This window comes from Aotus nancymaae, unplaced genomic scaffold (genome assembly GCF_030222135.1).
Source record: "Aotus nancymaae isolate 86718 unplaced genomic scaffold, 86718_ANA_hifiasm-v0.15.2.pri h1tg000007l, whole genome shotgun sequence".
Lineage (NCBI taxonomy): Eukaryota > Metazoa > Chordata > Mammalia > Primates > Aotidae > Aotus > Aotus nancymaae.
In genome coordinates this window covers 55,532,759-55,550,995 of record NW_026988418.1, presented here as the reverse complement: position 1 = coordinate 55,550,995, position 18,237 = coordinate 55,532,759, and the positions used below count along the sequence as shown (strand labels likewise).

At 44.9% G+C, this 18,237-nt stretch overlaps 1 long non-coding RNA gene and 1 pseudogene across 1 annotated transcript in view; one reads left to right on the top strand and one right to left on the bottom strand.

The window, feature by feature from the left end:
• The window catches only part of LOC105721705 (uncharacterized), a 58,284-nt gene extending 40,661 nt beyond the window's left edge, over nucleotides 1–17,623 (top strand). Inside the window, exons 3-4 of the long non-coding RNA XR_010340896.1 lie at nucleotides 16,878–16,992; nucleotides 17,340–17,623. This is a non-coding gene — a long non-coding RNA (uncharacterized LOC105721705). The remainder of the gene's footprint in view (nucleotides 1–16,877; nucleotides 16,993–17,339) is intronic.
• Nucleotides 13,927–14,289, bottom strand: LOC110568976 (large ribosomal subunit protein eL31-like; annotated as a pseudogene).
• Nucleotides 17,624–18,237: the final 614 nt, after the last annotated feature.

The window sequence follows — 18,237 nt, the reverse complement described above, 5'->3', positions numbered from 1 at the left end:
TGGAAGGGCGATCTTATTATTTAGGAAGATCCAGCCCTGGTCAGACTTGGTTCCACCCCTTAACATAGGGTCCTGTCTTTCCGATGGCGAGTACACCGGCAACGTGGCTGTGGTAAGGAACAGGACTGGAGCAGGAGCTGGCCTGGTACTGGTTAGAGCCTTCGCTACCGCATCTGCCCTTGCATTGCCCCAAGAAATGGGATCCTGCTGGGTCCGGTGCCCCCGACAGTGGATGACAGCAACCTCTTTGGGGAGTAACAGAGCCTGCAAGAGGTTTGAGATATGGGTGGCATTGACTATGGGGGTCCCCTTTATGGTAAGGAATCCTCGCTCTTTCCAAAGGGCAGAGTGACGATGAGTAATAAGGAAAGCATACTTGGAGTCTGTATAGATATTTGCCTGTTTCCCTTTTGCTAGTGTGAGAGCTCGGGTTAAGGCAATGAGCTCTGCCTTTTGGGATGTTGTCCCATCAGGGAGTTGGCGTGCCTCGAGGGTGGCTGAATCTGTAACTACAGCATAGGCTGCTTTTCGCCGTCCCTCGGCCGTTATTACTGAACTCCCATCTACATACAAGGTAAAGTCGGGGCTGGGGAGTGGAAGGCTAGATAGACCCTCTCGTGGTTTAGCAAATGCCTCTATTAGTTCAGGACAGGAATGAATTGGGGAAAGGGAGTGGGATGGAAGGGGAAGTAAAGTAGCAGGGTTGAGTGGAGAAGAAGGATGAAGACTAACTGAAGGATTTTCAATGAAAAGTAAATGAAACTCTTGTAACCGGGAAGGTCCTAGGTGTGCGAGAGACTTATGGGAGAGAAGGTCAGTGAGCCGATGGGGAGAAAATACCGAGATGGGCTGGCCTAAAGTAAGTTTTAGGGATTCCTTAGTGAGTTCTGTTGCTGCTCCCAAAGCCCGCAGGCAAGGCTGCCACCCCCTGACTGTGGGGTCAAGTTGCTTTGATAAATAGGCTACTGGACGATATACAGGGCCTAGGGGCTGGGTTAAGACTCCAACTGCGATTCCCTGTCTTTCATCAGTGAACAAATGGAAGGGGCGGTTCAGATCGGGTAATTGGAGTGGAGGTGACGTGGACAAGGCAGTTTGTAGGGTTTTAAAAGCTTGTTTTACTACCCCAGGGTGGGAGAGGGGTCCTGTGGGTGTGTCTTTAGCCGCTACATACAGAGGTTTAGCCAGGGAGGCAAAATTAGGTATCCAATGGCGGAAAAATCCTACAAACCCTAAAAAGGAGAGAATTTGGTCTGCTGTCTCTGGAGGCTGTAGTGAAAGGAGTGCCTTTTTCCTGTCTGTCGTTAGGCTCTTGGTTGTAGGGGTGAGGCGTATGCCTAAGTAAACTATTGAGGTGGCTGACAACTGCACCTTGGAAGGGGATACTCGGTATCCTTTAGATCCCAGAAAGTTAAGAAGAGTGGCTGTATGCTGTTGAGACAGGGAGAGGGAAGGACTACAGAGTAAAAGGTCGTCCACATATTGTAGGATGAAACTGGGTTGGAGAGGGCAGGAGCTGAGATCAGTTGCTAAGGCCTGCCCAAAAATATGGGGACTGTCTCTGAATCCTTGGGGCAAAAACTGTCCAGGTAAACTGTTGTGACAGATTAGTGTCTGAATCAGTCCAGGTGAAAGCAAAGAGAAAATATGACTCAGGGTGTAGAGGGATGGTAAAGAAGGCATCCTTGAGGTCGAGAACTGTGAAGTGGGAGGTATTGGAGGGAATGTTAGATAACAAAGTATATGGGTTGGGGACTACCGGGTGCAGGGGTACTACTGCCTCGTTGATAAGGCGTAGGTCCTGAACTAAGCGATAGTCGCCGGACGGCTTTTGGACTGGTAATATAGGAGTGTTACAAGGGGAACTGGTGGGAATAAGGATTCCCTGGGCTAGGAGTCGAGTGATGATAGGCTTCAGGCCCTGACGGTGGGTCTTTGAAATAGGAAACTGAGGACGTGAGGGAAAACGAGTAGCATTTTTGAGAAGTATTTTAACTGGTGTGTGATGTCTTGCCACTACAGGCTTGGAAGTATTCCATACCAAGGGATTGACTACATCCGGAGGGATAGGGAGTTGGGTCGTAGGGTTAGGACAGGGTGTAGCCTCCGTTAGAAGAGACAGTAGGAGGTGTGTATGTGAGGGGCTTGACTTCGTGTATGTGAGATTAGTGAGTTGGAGGGTGGCCCCTACAATCTGGAGAATATCTCGTCCTAGCAAGGGAACTGGGCCTGAGGGTATGATTGAAAAGGAGTGAGAGAAGGGGTGTCCCTCGAGGAGACAGGTTAGGGGAGGGGTTTGGTTGGGATAGGAAAGCCTTCCATCAACTCCCATGACCGAGACCTGGGAAGGTATGCTAGGACCTGAGTAGGAAGGTAATACAGAGTAGGTAGCCCCCGTATCCACTAAGAAGGAAATGGACTTACCCGCTACCTGCAGCGTTACCCTGGGCTCGGCAAGGGTGATGGGGGTCCTCGAGTCCGGGCTGCATCAGTCATCCAGAAGGCCAAGAAATTTAGGTGAAGGGACTGCCTCCTGCAGACCGGCCTGCTCCCCACATAGAGGTGCAGGGAGTGGGCCTTTGGTCCGGGACGGGCAATCAACCTTCCAGTGTCCAGTTCGTTTGCAATCTGGGCAAGGTCCAGGGGGTGGTCGAGGACAGGGGCACTCCCGGGCCCAATGTCCTTCTCGACCACATCTATAACAGGACCCGGGTGGGACCCTTAAAACATTTCGGAAGGGTTTCGATGGACCTCCCTCGCCAGATGTTCGGTGGGCTGCCGGCCTCAGGGCCGCTACAAGAGCTCGGGTTTGGAGGTCAACCTTTCGCCTTAAGTGGGCCTGTCGGGTGGCCTCAGCTTTATCCTCTCGGCCATTAAAAACTTTAAATGCCATGTTTACCAGGTCTCGCATGGGAGTCTGGGGGCCCTCCTCAGCTTTTTTAAGTTTCCTCTTTATATCAGCCGCTGACTGGGAGATAGAGTGGGTGGCTAGGACCGTAGCTCCTACTGAGGAGGCCGGATCCAGCCGTGTATGGAGGATCATAGCGTTAGTTAAGCAGTCAAGGAAGATGGCTGGGTTTTCATCAGGTCCCTGAGTTATTTCCCTTAACTTATCATAGTTGACTACCTTTTGGGCTGCGTTTTGCCTGCCCGCCAGGAGGCACCGTAGCATCTGGTCTCGGCGGCAGTGGCCTGATAGTCCCAATTAGGGTCGGCCTCTGGGACCGCTGCCGCCCCTACTGGCATCTGGTTATCAGTAAGATGTTCCTGATTAGTGTGTTCCCGGGCTGCTGTAAAAATCCGGTCACGCTCGTCTGGGGTGAGGGTGGAGGATAGGATGACAAACGTGTCATGCCAGGTTAAATCATATGCCTGAGTAAGGTAACGGAATTCCTTGGTGTAAGCAGTAGGGTTGGTGGAAAAAGAACCTAGACGTTTCTCAATGGCCGATAGGTCAGAGAGGGAGAAGGGAACATGCACTCGGACAATGCCCTCTGCTCCAGCCACCTCACAGAGGGGGCAAAGGAGGGAGGCCTTGTTGTTGGGAGCACCGTGTGAGCGGGTGTGAGCACTAACAGGTGAGGTCAGGTTGTAATTAGGAGGTGGAGGAGCTGAAGGGGTTTGAGGTTTATCATAAGGTGGAGGATCATTGGGTCGGGCCAGTGGAAAGGAGAGCTCCTCAGGCGCATTAGGGTCAGAAAAAGAAGAGGAAGGTGGAGGGGCTAAGGGCAGAGAGGAGGTTTCTTTGGCTAGAAGTACCTTGGTGGTGGTGCAAGAGGAACAGAGGGTGGGTTGGGAACGAAGATACCAGAAAGCCTGCACGTTTATAATAATCATAATTAGGCAAAAACCAAGAAAAGACATGGCCAGGGCTATGTGCCACATGGCTACAATAAACACAGTACTACATGCAAGACTGACAAACAAAGGGTGGGTGCCCCCCAGATGGGAGGCCAGGCTGATGCTTTCCTGGTCACGTCCCTGTGGAACTGCGGGTTGAGGCCCACACAAGCCCCACAGCTGTTACGCTGTGGGACTACACATAAACTCACTCACTCACTTGCATTGGAATTAGGCAGAAAGAGAGAAGGATAGGATTAAAAGTGTAAAGCAGCCACCATCTTAAGGGCGAGGCACAGGATAGGACTAAAAGTGTAAGGCAGCCACCATCTTAAGGGCGAGGCACAGGATAGGATTAAAAGTGTAAAGCCGCCACCATCTTAAGGGCGAGGCACAGGATAGGACTAAAAGTGTAAGGCGGCCACCATCTTAAGGGCGAGGCACAGGATAGGATTAAAAGTGTAAAGCGGCCACCATCTTAAGGGCGTGGCACAGGATAGGATTAAAAGTGTAAAGCGGCCACCATCTTAAGGGCGTGGCACAGCCACCATTTTGAAAGGGAGAAAGAGAGAAAGCTAAGAGAGAGACAGAAAAAGAAAAAAGCCGAAAATACAGTTTTTTTAGAAAACGGGAGCCTTTTATGCCAAATGGGTTAATTTACAACAACAAATTTGGTATGAGCCGGGGGTTTGGCCTGCCATGAGGCAGGGCTGCTTAAACAGGGCTTCTGAGTACCCACACCTCGGTTGCTGGTGAGGGTTCAGGAAAGTGGGGACATCTCCCTCAAATTCCTGACCCTAAATATACCCCTCACGGGGAGAGAACAAGAGTGTAGGGACGTCTCCTCTTACACTTAGGTCCTAAACTGGAGTCACAGACTCGTGGGGAAGGAAGCCGGAGTCCTCATGGACTCACGGTGGGAGGCCTCCTGGGGTCACGGACCCGTGGGGAAGGAAGGGAGGGAAGCCGGAGCCACAGACTCGCGGCGGGAGGCCTGCTGGGGTCACGGACCCGTGGGGAGGGAAGCTGGGTTCACGGACCCCGCAGCAGGGAAGCCGGGGGTCACGGACCCCGCGGCGGTGGGAATCCCTGACGCTGCGCAGCGGTTTCCTGACAGGGACTCCCTGAAAGCAGCAGGTGACGTAGTGGGTACCAGAAGTCTTACCTTGTGGTGAAACAAATGGTAGCTTCCCGGTCTGGCTCTGCGTGGAGGAGTCAGTTTCCCCGGGGAGGGGTCTTACAACTCCCTCCTGGCTGGCTCGCCATCTGTAAGGTCTGTTTTCGCCGAAGACGAAACGGAGAACCTGAGGCCAGCACGAAAATAATCCAATGCGAGGGAATTTATTCAGGCTCCCGGACAAGGTTCTGCGGTCCGAACAGGAAGGGCCGGAGAAGTCACGCAGACTCCTCTCAGGCACGGGCTTTTACAGGGAGTGGAGGCATCCGATTGGCTGTGGCCAAGGTGGGTGGGACAAAATGGAGGGGAGTGGGACCCGGATGGAAGGGAGTGGGGCTGGATGGTATCAGGTAAGTCCTGATGGGGCTTTTTTCCCCGGGCTCCCGGCGGGGGGAGGAGGCGTGTCTGAGCTCCCGGCAAGGGAAGGAGGCATGTCCGAGCTCCCGGTGAGGGGAGGAGGCGTGTCCGAACTCTCCACGACACAGCCAACCTTACACCAGGGTTCTTTTGGCATTGGCTAAAGCCTCCAAACCTGATGATTCTACCTGGTTGAAACTGGCTCCAGTAGTAGGTAACACAAGGATGTCCAGGGAGATGCAGCCGGTAAATAACCAGGCACGTGGGCAGTGCAGAGCCTCAAAAAAGCCTACCAGGAGAGCAGGGGGCATTAGAGATGGCTGGAAGCAGGAACCTAGCCAGAGGACTGCAGTTCAGGGCCAGGACTTTAATCTCTGGAATTGGGAAGAGCAAGGCAGAAAGCAGAGTTTGAAGCCAGAAGTCAAGGTAGAAAATTGACACAAAGGAACAAAGGAGGCACCCAGTTATCAATGTCGTAGCACAGGCATTGTATTTGAAATAAGGAAGATGGGCACGGTAGCGAATGCCTGTAATCCCAGCTACATGGGGGCTGAGGTAGGAAGATTGCTTGAGCCTAGTAGTTTAAAGCCAGCCTGTGCAACACCGTGCAACTCCATCTCAGTAAATGAATAAATGCATAAATAAAATGTAAAATAACCTAAGGAAATACTCCACAAACAAAGTACATCTAAGCAGAGCTAGCAGTAAGTTGGCTTGATTCCAGGTCAATGACCTTTAACCCTACAGTTCCTAAAACTCTTCTTGGGGATCAAGCCATCTCTGAATCAACATGAACTAAACCTCCAGGCGGGGACCAATGGGGTCTGGTAGGGGGCTTAGAGGTCTTCGGGGGGTAGGGAGCCAGGTGGGAACTGAGAAGGATGCCGCCACCACCAGCATCCTCATCTTTGGTAATATTTTAAATAACAATTAGGCCAGGCGCGGTGGCTCACGCCTGTAATCCCAGCACTTTGGGAGGCCGAGGCCGGTGGATCACGAGGTCAAGAGCTCGAGACCATCCTGGTCAACATGGTGAAACCCCGTCTCTACTAAAAATACAAAAAAATTAGCTGGGCATGGTGGCGCAAGCCTGTAATCCCAGCTACTCAGGAGGCTGAGGCAGGAGAATTGCCTGAACCCAGGAGGCGGAGGTTGCGGTGAGCCGAGATCGCGCCATTGCACTCCAACCTGGGTAACGAGCGAAACTCTATCTCAAAAAATAAATAAATAAATAAATAAATAAATAAATAAATAACAATTAATGTGAGAAGTCAGTGCTGAACATTTCCTGGGCCAGAGGCAGACAGTCCAGGGGTATTTTCTTGTTTTCCTTAAAGCAAGTAGAAAGACATCAGAGTATTGTGATTATAACTGAATTTGGAGCCACACTGCCTGGATTCAAATCTCAGTGCTGCTATGAGGTCAGTTGCCTAAAATTGGCTTTTTAAATCTCTTTAAATTGTAGAGATTAAATATAATTTGTATTATGTTATGGATGCCAATAATAGAACACAGCTCATAGGGTTCTTATGAGTAATGAATGAATTCTATAAAAGTGCTTATGACAATGCCTGGCGTGTAATAAACACTGTACATGTTGAAATATAGATAGTGATTGAAAACATTTTATGACTCAGGCTGCCTCAATATGAGTCCTGAGACTCAAGTGAAATCTCTGTGGACAAGGAGATAGTGAGGAGATTATCCAGAATGGAATAGTGCTAGGGTGGCAAGAGGTGATAACCCCAAGACTCAGGCTCCTGTTGAGACTTGGCCCTAATATATTTGGGTCTTGCTTTTCTGGAACTCAAAATGTGTTCCCAGGCTGGGTGCAGTGGCTCACCCCTGTAATCCCAGCACTTTGGGAGGCCGAGGCGGGCAGATCACCTGAGGTCAGGAGTTCTAGACAAGCCTGGCCAACATGGTGAAACCCCGTCTCTAAAAAAAAAAAAAGAAAATGTGCGCAAGAGTGAAGAATTACAGTCAATACATCAATGGGTAGAATTAACTATCTAGGAAAATTTATAAGGTGATGGAATTAATACTATTTGTCTCACACAATACCATCCCCTTGGACTTGCCAAATTTTAAGGAGGTGAAAAAGAAACACCAGGTTTATCCCAATACCATTTAATCCCACTTGATCTCAGTTTCTCCAGGTCTAGAACAATGTTCAATTTATGTTTGTATTCCTTACCAATAAGAAAAGGATTTTGATCCAATGATTCTTTGTTAAATAACATGTTGTTAAACAGAGTAGCACTGGGTTTGGTATTAGTCAACGTTCTCCAGAGAAGCAGAGCCAATAAGATGTGAATATATACATACAGAAAGAGATGATTATAAGGAATTGCTCATGTGATTATAGACTGGCAAGTCCAAAGTCTGCAGAGGAGCTGACAAGGTGGACATCCAGGAGAGCCAGTGGTGCAGATGAAGCCGGAAGGCAGTATGCTGGACAATTCTTGCTTGCTCCGGGAGGCCAGCCTTTGTGTTCTATTGGGCTGATTGGATGAGGCTCATCCACGTTACGGTGGGCAATATGCTTACTCAAAAGTTCATGAATTTAAATGTTAATCTCATCCATAAACAACCTCCAAGTTTTAAATGTTAATCTCATCCAATAACATCCTCCAAATTGACACAAAAAATGAACCATCACAGACTCTAAGCCACCTTTAAGACCAAAAATAATCTACTGTTCTTACATCCTTATTTTGAAGGAAAACAAACAAATTTAATATCTTTCCACTGTTCTTTTCTATTGTATTAAGAGATAAGGATCTCACTCTGTTGTCCAGGCTAGAGTACGATGGCACGATCATAGCTCACTGCAGCCCTGAACTCCTGGGCCCAAGTGATCCTCCTGCCTTAGCCTCTCAAGTAGCTTGGGTTACAAGTGCACGCCACTGTACCTCCCTCCACTGTTCTTTTCTTTCTTTTTTTTTTTTTGAGACGGAGTTTCACTCATTACCCAGGCTGGAGCGCAATGGCGCGATCTCAGCTCACCGCAATCTCTACCTCCTGGATTCAGGCAATTCTCCTGCCTCAGCCTCCTGAGTAGCTGGGATTACAGGCACGCGCCACCATGCCCAGCTAATTTTTTGTATTAGTAGAGACGGGGTTTCACCATGTTGACCAGGATGGTCTCGATCTCTTGACCTCGTGATCCACCCGCCTCGGCCTCCCAATGTGCTGGGATTACAGGCTTGAGCCACCACGCCCGGCCTGTTCTTTTCTAATACATACTTTCAGTGTACTTCTATTGGAAAAAGTGGACATTGTTTGGGAAAGAATGATAAATTCTTTTTTTTTTCTTTTCTTTTTTTTTTTTTTTGAGACGGAGTTTCGCTCTTGTTACCCAGGCTGGAGTGCAATGGCGCGATCTCGGCTCACCGCAACCTCCGCCTCCTGGGTTCAGACAATTCTCCTGCCTCAGCCTCCTGAGTAGCTGGGATTACAGGCACGCGCCACCATGCCCAGCTAATTTTTTGTATTAGTAGAGACGGGGTTTCACCATGTTGACGAGGATGGTCTCGATCTCTTGACCTCGTGATCCACCCACCTCGGCCTCCCAAAGTGCTGGGATTACAGGCTTGAGCCACCACCCCCGGCCTAAGAATGATAAATTCTTATAACAAAAGCAATTTTATTTATAAAAAAAATTTTTGCAATCTACCCATCTGACAAAGGTCTAATATCCAAAATCTACAAAGAACTAAAACAGATTTACAAGAAAAAACAAACAAGCCCATTCAAAAGTGGGTAAAGGATATGAACAGACACTTTACAAAAGAAGACATACATGAGGCCAACAAACATATGAAAAAATGCTCATCATCACTGGTCATCAGAGAAATGCAAATCAAAACTACATTGAGATACCATCTCATACCAGTTAGAATGGCAATCATTAAAAAATCTGAAGACAACAGATGCTGGAGAGGATGTGGAGAAATAGGAACACTTTTACACTGTTGGTGGGAGTGTAAATTAGTTCAACCATTGTGGAAGACAGTGTGGCGATTCCTCAAGGACCTAGACATAGAAATTCCATTTGACCCAGCAATCCCAATACTGGATATATACCCAAAGGATTATAAATTGTTCTATTACAAGGACACATGCACACAAATGTTCATTGCAGCACTGTTTACAGTAGCAAAGACTTGGAACCAACCCAAATGCCCATCGATGATAGACTGGACAGGGAAAATGTGGCACATATACACCATGGAATACTATGCAGCCATCAAAAACGACGAGTTCGTGTCCTTTGTAGGGACATGGATGAACCTGGAAACCATCATTCTCAGCAAACTGACACAAGAACAGAAAATCAAACACCGCATGTTCTCACTCATAGGCGGGTGTTGAACAACGAGAACACATGGACACAGGGAGAGGAGCATCACACACTGGGGTCTGTTGGGGGAAACTAGGGGAGGGACAGTGGAGGGTGGAGAGTTGGGGAGAGATAGCATGGGGAGAAATGCCACATATAGGTGATGGGGAGGAAGGCACAAACTACATTGCCATGTATGTACCTATGCAACAATCCTGCATGTTCTTCACATGTACCCTAAAACCTAAAATGCAATAAAAAAATTTAAAAAATAAAATAATAAGATAAATATAAAAATAAAAAACCAAGGCTGGTACTAAAGAGGATGGTGCAGTAAGGTGCAAAGACATGAGTCCTGTATGACCTCAGGGAGTAGGGCTGCCTACCAACTTCCCTGCTCACAGCGAGATCATTACATGTGTAAGAAGAAAGTTTCAATTTTTTTAAGTACTATATTTTGGAGACTTTGTTAGTAAATAATATAAACCACTGATACCTGGGAATGGATGCTGCCATAAAATGACCTTAAATACATAGCATCATCCAAGCAGTCAGGAATAGGCAGTAAGAACAGATATTGTGGCCTAGAAAACTGGTGAGCCTTGTGGAGGGCAGACCACTGTCCCTTCTTTTCCCCTAGGGAAAGTTAATGTCTCTCTCAACTGTGTTCCACAACACACATGAATTACTTTGGATGCCTAATTATTTCTGTATGTTTCCTCAGAACATTTACTTTATGGAGCTGTTTATCCCCAGCATCTAACAGGATGTCAGGCCCAGATATATGGATTGGATGAATAGATGAATAAATGCCCAGTGAATGAATGAATGGTCAGGGAATCATTTTCTGAGACTTCACTAAATAGGATTGGCTATAAACACATTGCGTCTCTAGAGATTGTGAGAACTTTTCCTTCCCTCTAAGTGAAGAGATTCGTGTTAGTTGTTCATCAAAGTAAATCACTGGTGAGCCAGGGCGTCAAGACGCCTGGAAATGGCGTGTAATAAATTCTAACCTTTGCTTATTCACAATGTCCCTGCTGGCCAAGGGAATGTTTCCTTTATTTGCTGCCTCAGATTTATTTCTATGAAAAGGGTCATAATCAAACTCCAGGAGAATGGTAAATTGCTATTGAGATGATATACAGGATATAAAAACATAAAAATAAACCTTTGTTGAACCCCAAAATATTTTTTATAATAGATCTATGTTTATTGTAGAATATAAGAGATCCCAATGTCTTATTCTTCCTGTTCTTGTAATGCCTATGCTATGAGAACAGAAGGAATACATTATTCAGTAATTATAGAACAAATAACTGGAGGATTGAATTCTGTATCATATTCGGTTCTATTAAAACAATGAAGCTGAGCATGGTGGCTCACACCTGTAAGCCTGGGAGGCAGAGGCGGGAGGATCCCTTGTGTACAGAAGTTTGAAACCAGTCTGGGCAACATGGTGAGACACTGTCTCTATTAAAAAAACTTTAAAAATTGGCTGGGTGTGGTTGTCACCTCTATGGTCCCAGCTACTCGGGGGATTGCTTGAGCCCTGGAGGTCGAGGCTGCGGTGAGCTGCAAAAAACAATGATAACGTACAGAAATCAAAACAAAAGAAAAATTCATCTATATTCCTACCATCTTACAATGTTTAAACTTTATTTTTTTCTTTTTTTAATATATTTTTATGTTTTATATTTATATTTTTATTTTTTTTAAGACGGGGTTTCACCATGTTGGTCAGGCTGGTCTTGAACTCCGGACTTCAGGTGATCCACCCACCTTGGCCTCCAAAGTGCTTGGATTACAGGCATGAGCCACCGCGCCCGGCCTAAATTTTATTTTTTTTCAAGACAGGGTTTTGCTCTATCGCCCAAGCTGCAGTGCAGGGGTGCAATCACGGCTCACTGCAGCCTCAACCTCCTGGGCTCAAATGATCCTCCTGCCTCAGTTTCCCAAGTATCTGGGACTACAGGCTGTTACCCCCATCCCAGCTAATTTTTGGATTTTTTGCAGAGATGAGGTCTCATTATGTTGTGCAGGCTGGTCTTGAGCTCCTGGCTTCAAGCAATCCTCCGGTCTTGGCCTCACAAAGTTCTGGGATTACAGGCATGAACTACTGACCTGGCCTGTTTTAATTTTTATATGTTCTGTTTTACGCTTTATATGTTTGTCTATATTTTTCAAACACATAATGAAAAGAACTCATGCACACAAAACATGCACAGACAGGTTTTAAGTGTATGCAGGCTAGGCCAGCCTGGGGGAAGATGTCAGGTCACACTAGCAGTAATCAGACAGTATTTATCTGATTCTAGCCCTACTAATTCTGCAGAAATTCCAGTCATCCTCACATCCTTCCTAACTAGTTCTTGAATTCTCAGGAACTAATCTCCCAGCCATCATGTGTCATCTCCAGTTTTCCTCTCCTTTTAAGCATCTCCCTTTCAGAATGTCTCCAGTTGCTGGTGCTGCTGCAGAAACCTCAAAAGCTTCTGGGCTCCCTCCTCCCCATTTTTTCTTTCAGCAGCCCACGAAGGCTGGTTCAGCTCCTTGGTTAGCTTGCTTGTACTCCGTCAGCAAGTCCACTGTGTTAAGAGTCAGGGACATGGACTATCAAGCAGTGCAAACGTGGAGATTTTAATGGAGCCGTGCTTGTGGTTTTTATAGGCTTTTTATCGCAGGCCAAACTCCTTTGAGTATCTGTGAGTCCATGGTTTGAGGGAGAGCAAATTAAATGGCTGACAATCTTTTTAGGATCACCTATTTCTTTTTTGGGTGACTGAGTTCCTAAGCTGAGCTTATGATCCTTAACTCTCTCCTTTTTTTTTTTTTTTTCAATTTAAATAACTTTATTCAGAGGAAACCTTTGGTCTACTTTTGCTGACTCAACCCCTGCCCATGCTAACAAAGTAGTACTAAGAAAGTCAGGTTAGCCTAAATGTCTAAATTCACTTTGTTCAACTTTATAAAAGCAGGCAAAGTTACTGGGGGTTGCCCCCTTTCCCATCATCAATCTGGTCCACCATTTGGGCCACAGGCTTAGGAAAATGAGGGAAAGCCATCCTGGCCAGAGTCAAGGAACTGGGCACTATTTTGAGGTCAGCTAAACCGTGATGGCAGTGTGAAGTGAAATTCTCTTCTCCCTCCGAAATAAGAACCATGTTAACTGTCTTCTTATAAGGAATTTGTATTCAGTAGGTTCCTCAGTACCACATGCAAACATATGCCAGGCCTACATCTTTAAAGACTTGCATGAACACAGTTTGAGATGTCTGGGCATCCTAACACAATGGTGTAGATAAAATTCTGGGTTTTACTTTTTTCATTTCACATTGTGAGTGTGTTTGCAGGTTGCTAGAGAGTTCCAATAATTATTATGTAAGTGGTTATATAAATATTATATAGCATGGACATGCCATAATTTACCTAATTGTTCTCTTAATTTGGACATTCATGTTATCACTGATTTTTCTCTAGTTAAATAATGTGGGTTGAGCAAGGACAAAGTAGGTGGCCTTGATTGTGTGTTTTACTTTGGGTACATATGTATTAGTTAAGGAAATCATTGCTTCTGTAACCCCCCAAATTTCAGGAGCACAAAACTCTAACATTTATTTCTCAGCAGTATGCCAAGCCAGTGTGGGATTTCTTTGTCAGCCACGTTGGGGAGAGTGTGCCCCACACAATCATTAAGAGACTCAGGGAATAGGAGCACCACCATCATTAGCACATGATTTTCACGGTCTCTCTGGGCACCAAAATCAGCCAGCAGATAAGTAGGAGATACAGGTTTGTGGGAGGGTTTTTTAGATTAAATTCAACCATTTTAATGGTACAGTTTGATGAACTTTTTGCTAATCATGTATAGTTGTATAACCACCATGAAAATAAAAATAAAGACTTTCTAACATTCCAAAAATTTCCTGTTGTCCTTTTACATCTGATCTCCTCTTACAAACCCCTAACCCCAGGCAACTTTCTGTCAATACAAATGAAATTTGCCTGTTCTCTAATCTCATGTGAATGGAACACAAGATGTATTATATTGTGTTATGCTTCCTTTGTTCAGCATAATCCATGTTGATTACGATATTAGTTCTTCATTGATTTTTATTGCTGTGTAGTATTTCATCGCATGAATATGCAATCATTTGTTTGTTTTTGCAATTTTATAAGTTTATTTGATGTATTTGATGATCAGGGATTAGATCTCATCCACATTGACTCTCTGTAGATTTTTGAAAGTGGTAACCAAAATATAGAGCTTATTTGGTGAATATTCAACCTCATTTCATTTACTGGACAACCGCACACGGATTCGGTATGGGACATTCCTTATTCCTTCGGCCCAGATACCTTTGTTGAGCCTGGTATCGACGTGCACATCTGGGGTTCCCATCTCTTTCAGAGCAAATTTCTGAATCTCTTTGAGTGCCCGAGGGGCACGCTTCTTGAAGCCTACTCCATGGCTGCGCTTGTCAATGTTGATGGTGTATTCTCGGGTCATCACCTCGTTGATGGCAGAACGGCCCTTTTTCTTCTCACCACCCTTCTTTGTGGGAGCCATTTTGTCGGGTCCGAGTTGGGAAGGAACACAATCATTTGTTTATCACTGGGTTTTGATGTTTGGATAAGCCCCAGTTATTAGATATTATGAATAATGGTGCTATTATTTGTATATATGCCCTTTTATATATATATATTTTAACATGTCTCTTGAGATTACTGAGTCATATGGCAAGTGTATGTTTAACTTCATAAGACACTGCCCTACTGTTTACCAAAATTGCGGAACCATCTTGCACTCTCGCCAGCAATTACTGGGAGTTCTAGTTGTTCCAAATTTTGTCAATGCTTGGGAATTGTCAGTGTTGTTCATTTTAGCCATTTCAGTGGATGCGTAGTAGAATCTTATTTCTCATTTGCGTGATCCTAACTGGTGAGGTGAGCATCTTTTCACAGGTTTATTGGCTATTTGTATATTTTCTTCTGTGACATGGCTTTTCAAATATTTTGCCCATTTGAAAAATAGGGTTGTTGGTCTTACTATTCAGTTGTAAGAGTTCTTTAAATATTCTGGATACAGGCGAAGAGTGTATTCTTCTCTATTTTTTTTAAAAGCGAAATAAAATTTTATTTACTTTTAAGGAATATTTACTTAGAGAAATTTACATGAAATTAAAGAAACACCAAGCCCAGAAGCCTACTGGGGCTGGAATCCATGCACTATTTCTTTTGTGATTTTCAGAGCTGCTTTAGGAAATTGTTCTTGAGTTCGCTGGAGGAAAAGTGAAGAGTTATTGCTTTTTGCCTTATGTCCAGATTTGATAGGTGTTCTATATGAAAGAGTTGGTCTTGTAGAATCTTACTGTATCACTACAGGAAATGTAAACTATGTTAGAGTTTTTAAGAGCCAGGACTAGGACTGCCTCTCATCAGTTCTGCTTACATCCTATTGGCTAGAATTTAGTCATGTGACAACACCTAACTCCAAGGAAGGTTGGGAAATGTAATCTATCTGTGCTCACAGGTAGTGTGCCCTGCAGAAGAACAGGGTTGGTGATCAGCCAGCACTGTCTGCTAGAAGGAACCTAGCAGGGCCTGGAAGGGCATAGAAATAATATGGAATGGCAGAAGTTTTGGCCCAGGGACAAGGTAACTATTTCTAGATCCCTTCTATGATAAACAGTTATGGTATACCTATCACATTCTAGGTATTGAGCTATAATATCTGAGGCTATCAATTATTGAGCACTTACTATGTGTCAAACATATGTTGACTCTGTAAATGTTTACTGACTGTTGAATGGACCTGATTTCTCGGAGTGGCCTGGGAAAGACTGCCCACCATCTGATGGTGTGTTTGATGACAGCTTCCCATCTTGCCAGCCCAGCAGAAGCAGGGTTGTCAGTAACGAGGCTGCTTGCAAAGCACTGCCAGGTCCCCTGAGGGAAGGGATCACTGGAGAAACAGAGCATAATTGATGAACTCCAAACTTCAACAAACCAGTTTTTCCACTCTCTGGGTAATTATTGATGGGCTCCAAGGTTTGGGTAAGATGCTAACTTGCAGGCTATCTCTTTGTCTCTGCTATGCCTCTACACCAAACGCATGACTATTTACAGCATTCCATTCTAGAGCTGTTCACAAATCAATACTTCTGATTTTGTAATGAATGTCCTGCATTAAGATAAAAGGCTACTTAATATATTATAATGGAATGGCGATAAACACATCTACACCTGGAATCTTTCTCACTTATCATAGATAAGACCTCACCACCTTATTGTGCAATCTATTCATTCGTTGATGTACTTTTATTTTTCCTGATTGTGCATACTCCTCTGCACAGCAGTTCCTGACCTGACTGATGTCCATTCTCCTGTATTATTACTCATCGCTACTCCCTTAGAACCAATACGCTGAAATTACTAATCTTATTGCAGTTTCCTGGATATGTTATGGTTTGTCACGTATTGATCCTTTTAGCTATCCCATTCCGTCTATACGAAGCATGATTTACTTACTAGATTGCTCCAGCGGTCCCTGACATTGGAAGCTTCCTCAGCCCAGCCCTGCCTCCCAGCCAGACAATCTGATTTCTGTTAGAGCATCTCAGAGCACCCTCTTCCGAAGTCCTTTTGACGTTCTTCTGTGACAGTGTTGTGGATTTACATGACTATGTGATCCACCTACTGTGAGCTCCTTAAGGATGCAGATTTTTTCTTATTTGCATAATTTCTGGAATATTTTAATTGAACAATTAGCATGAATAAACAAATAGTTAAATAAATATTCATACACACTTCAGCACTTTCATTTGTCTGATTTGTATTTGAGGTACATTTTATAATCTTGTATAGATGGACAAGCAAGAAGAGACACTGTAGCAAAGGAAAGATCAATAAATAAATTGGTGATGAGAAAAACAGGTTTGACGACAATGGTTATAGAATAACAGAAAGAAAATGGTCATCTTTGATCATGTTTACCTTCTTTTTATCAAGCATATAATCTTCAAACTTATTCAGAATTAAAAATTATGAATGGGTGTGGAATCATGTCTCTTAGTCCTCATTACTACACAATAATCACAAATAGTTGTTTAGGAAGTATGTTTTCAAAGTGTTTTCACATCCGTTTTTTTTTTTCAGGACGTGTTTACAACAACTCTGTTTTTCAGATGAAGACACTGAAACACATAGAAGAGACGTGATGGATCAAAGGTCATATAGCCACCCTGGCCCAACTGAATGTATAACATCTTAGGTCTGTAGCTCAACATGAAGTCAAGTCATTGGAACGGTTTCTGATTACTGGATTGTCAATTTACACTTTATCTGCCAATCTAATTTCCTTAGAGTCCCTGTTTGGCCTCTGCAGAATAAAAAACATATTGCTTACTGTGTAGATTATACATTGTCTAATAACTGGTTATAGTTAGTTGAAGCAAGTTATTAATGAATATGTAATCTTGGATTTGATTCTAGAATTTACCAGTTATCTTGTCTTTTCTTCCCCTATTAATAGCCTGAGCCCCCTGTCAATCTCTAAATTAAAAACTTCTCCATAGCCTACTCTTCCAATTTAATCTCCTTTCTTTCCTTCTTAAACAGGCGGACTAGGCTTCCTCTCTTCACTTCCACCAACCTCTTATGCACATTGCTGCTTCCACACCTGTGCTTGGAACCTTCTGGACCAGTTCATTCTGCTTCACTGCCTGTTCTAGTCTATCCTTCTTAAGGTCCAGCTCACAGAGCCTTCCAGGAATGCTGACCCTCAGTGATCTAGCCCTCCTCTGAGCTAACCAGCTGATATGTGGCCTACTCCACTTTGTTGGTGCTTGTGTGACATGGTAAAAGTCCTATAAAACTGCATACCTCAACCATACCTCGGCTTTCTGTTGAAACTGCTCTCTATAACCCAAATGTGAATAAGTAATTAAGGACTGTAATTTCCACCCTACCCAGACAATGTGTAAACAAATGCTAATCTTGACTTTTGTGAATCACTTAAGTAACAATCAGAATGTCAAAAATTCCCCTGGCCCTCAGAAAGTTTGGAGCCCCTCACCCTCATCTTTGCCCAGGAATCCACTGGAATGTCTGGAGCCCCTCACCCTCATCTCTGCCCAGGAGGTGATTTACAGAATCCATGGGTTGGAGAGACGCTAGTCCTCCGTGGCCGCCGGCAACAAAGACCCTGCAATTTGGCATACTTTTGTCTTGGTGTTAACTTTCTATGCTCGGGCCAGTACAGCATTTTGGAAGTCCCACCGAGATTTATCTTCATCCATCACCAGACAAAAGCCATCTCAGAGTCTCACCCAGGCAGTTACTCCCACCTCGGGGACCTCTAGGGGAGGTGCCCCCTGAAATGTTCCAGGGCCCCAGAGTTCTGGCCTCGTGGAAGATGAGTGAATACCCGGCCAACATTCACTTGAAATTCCTCAGGGTCCCGGGAACCTCCGGAGGTAAGTCAGGTCTGGGGACCGGTCCATCAGGGGGAGCCTGA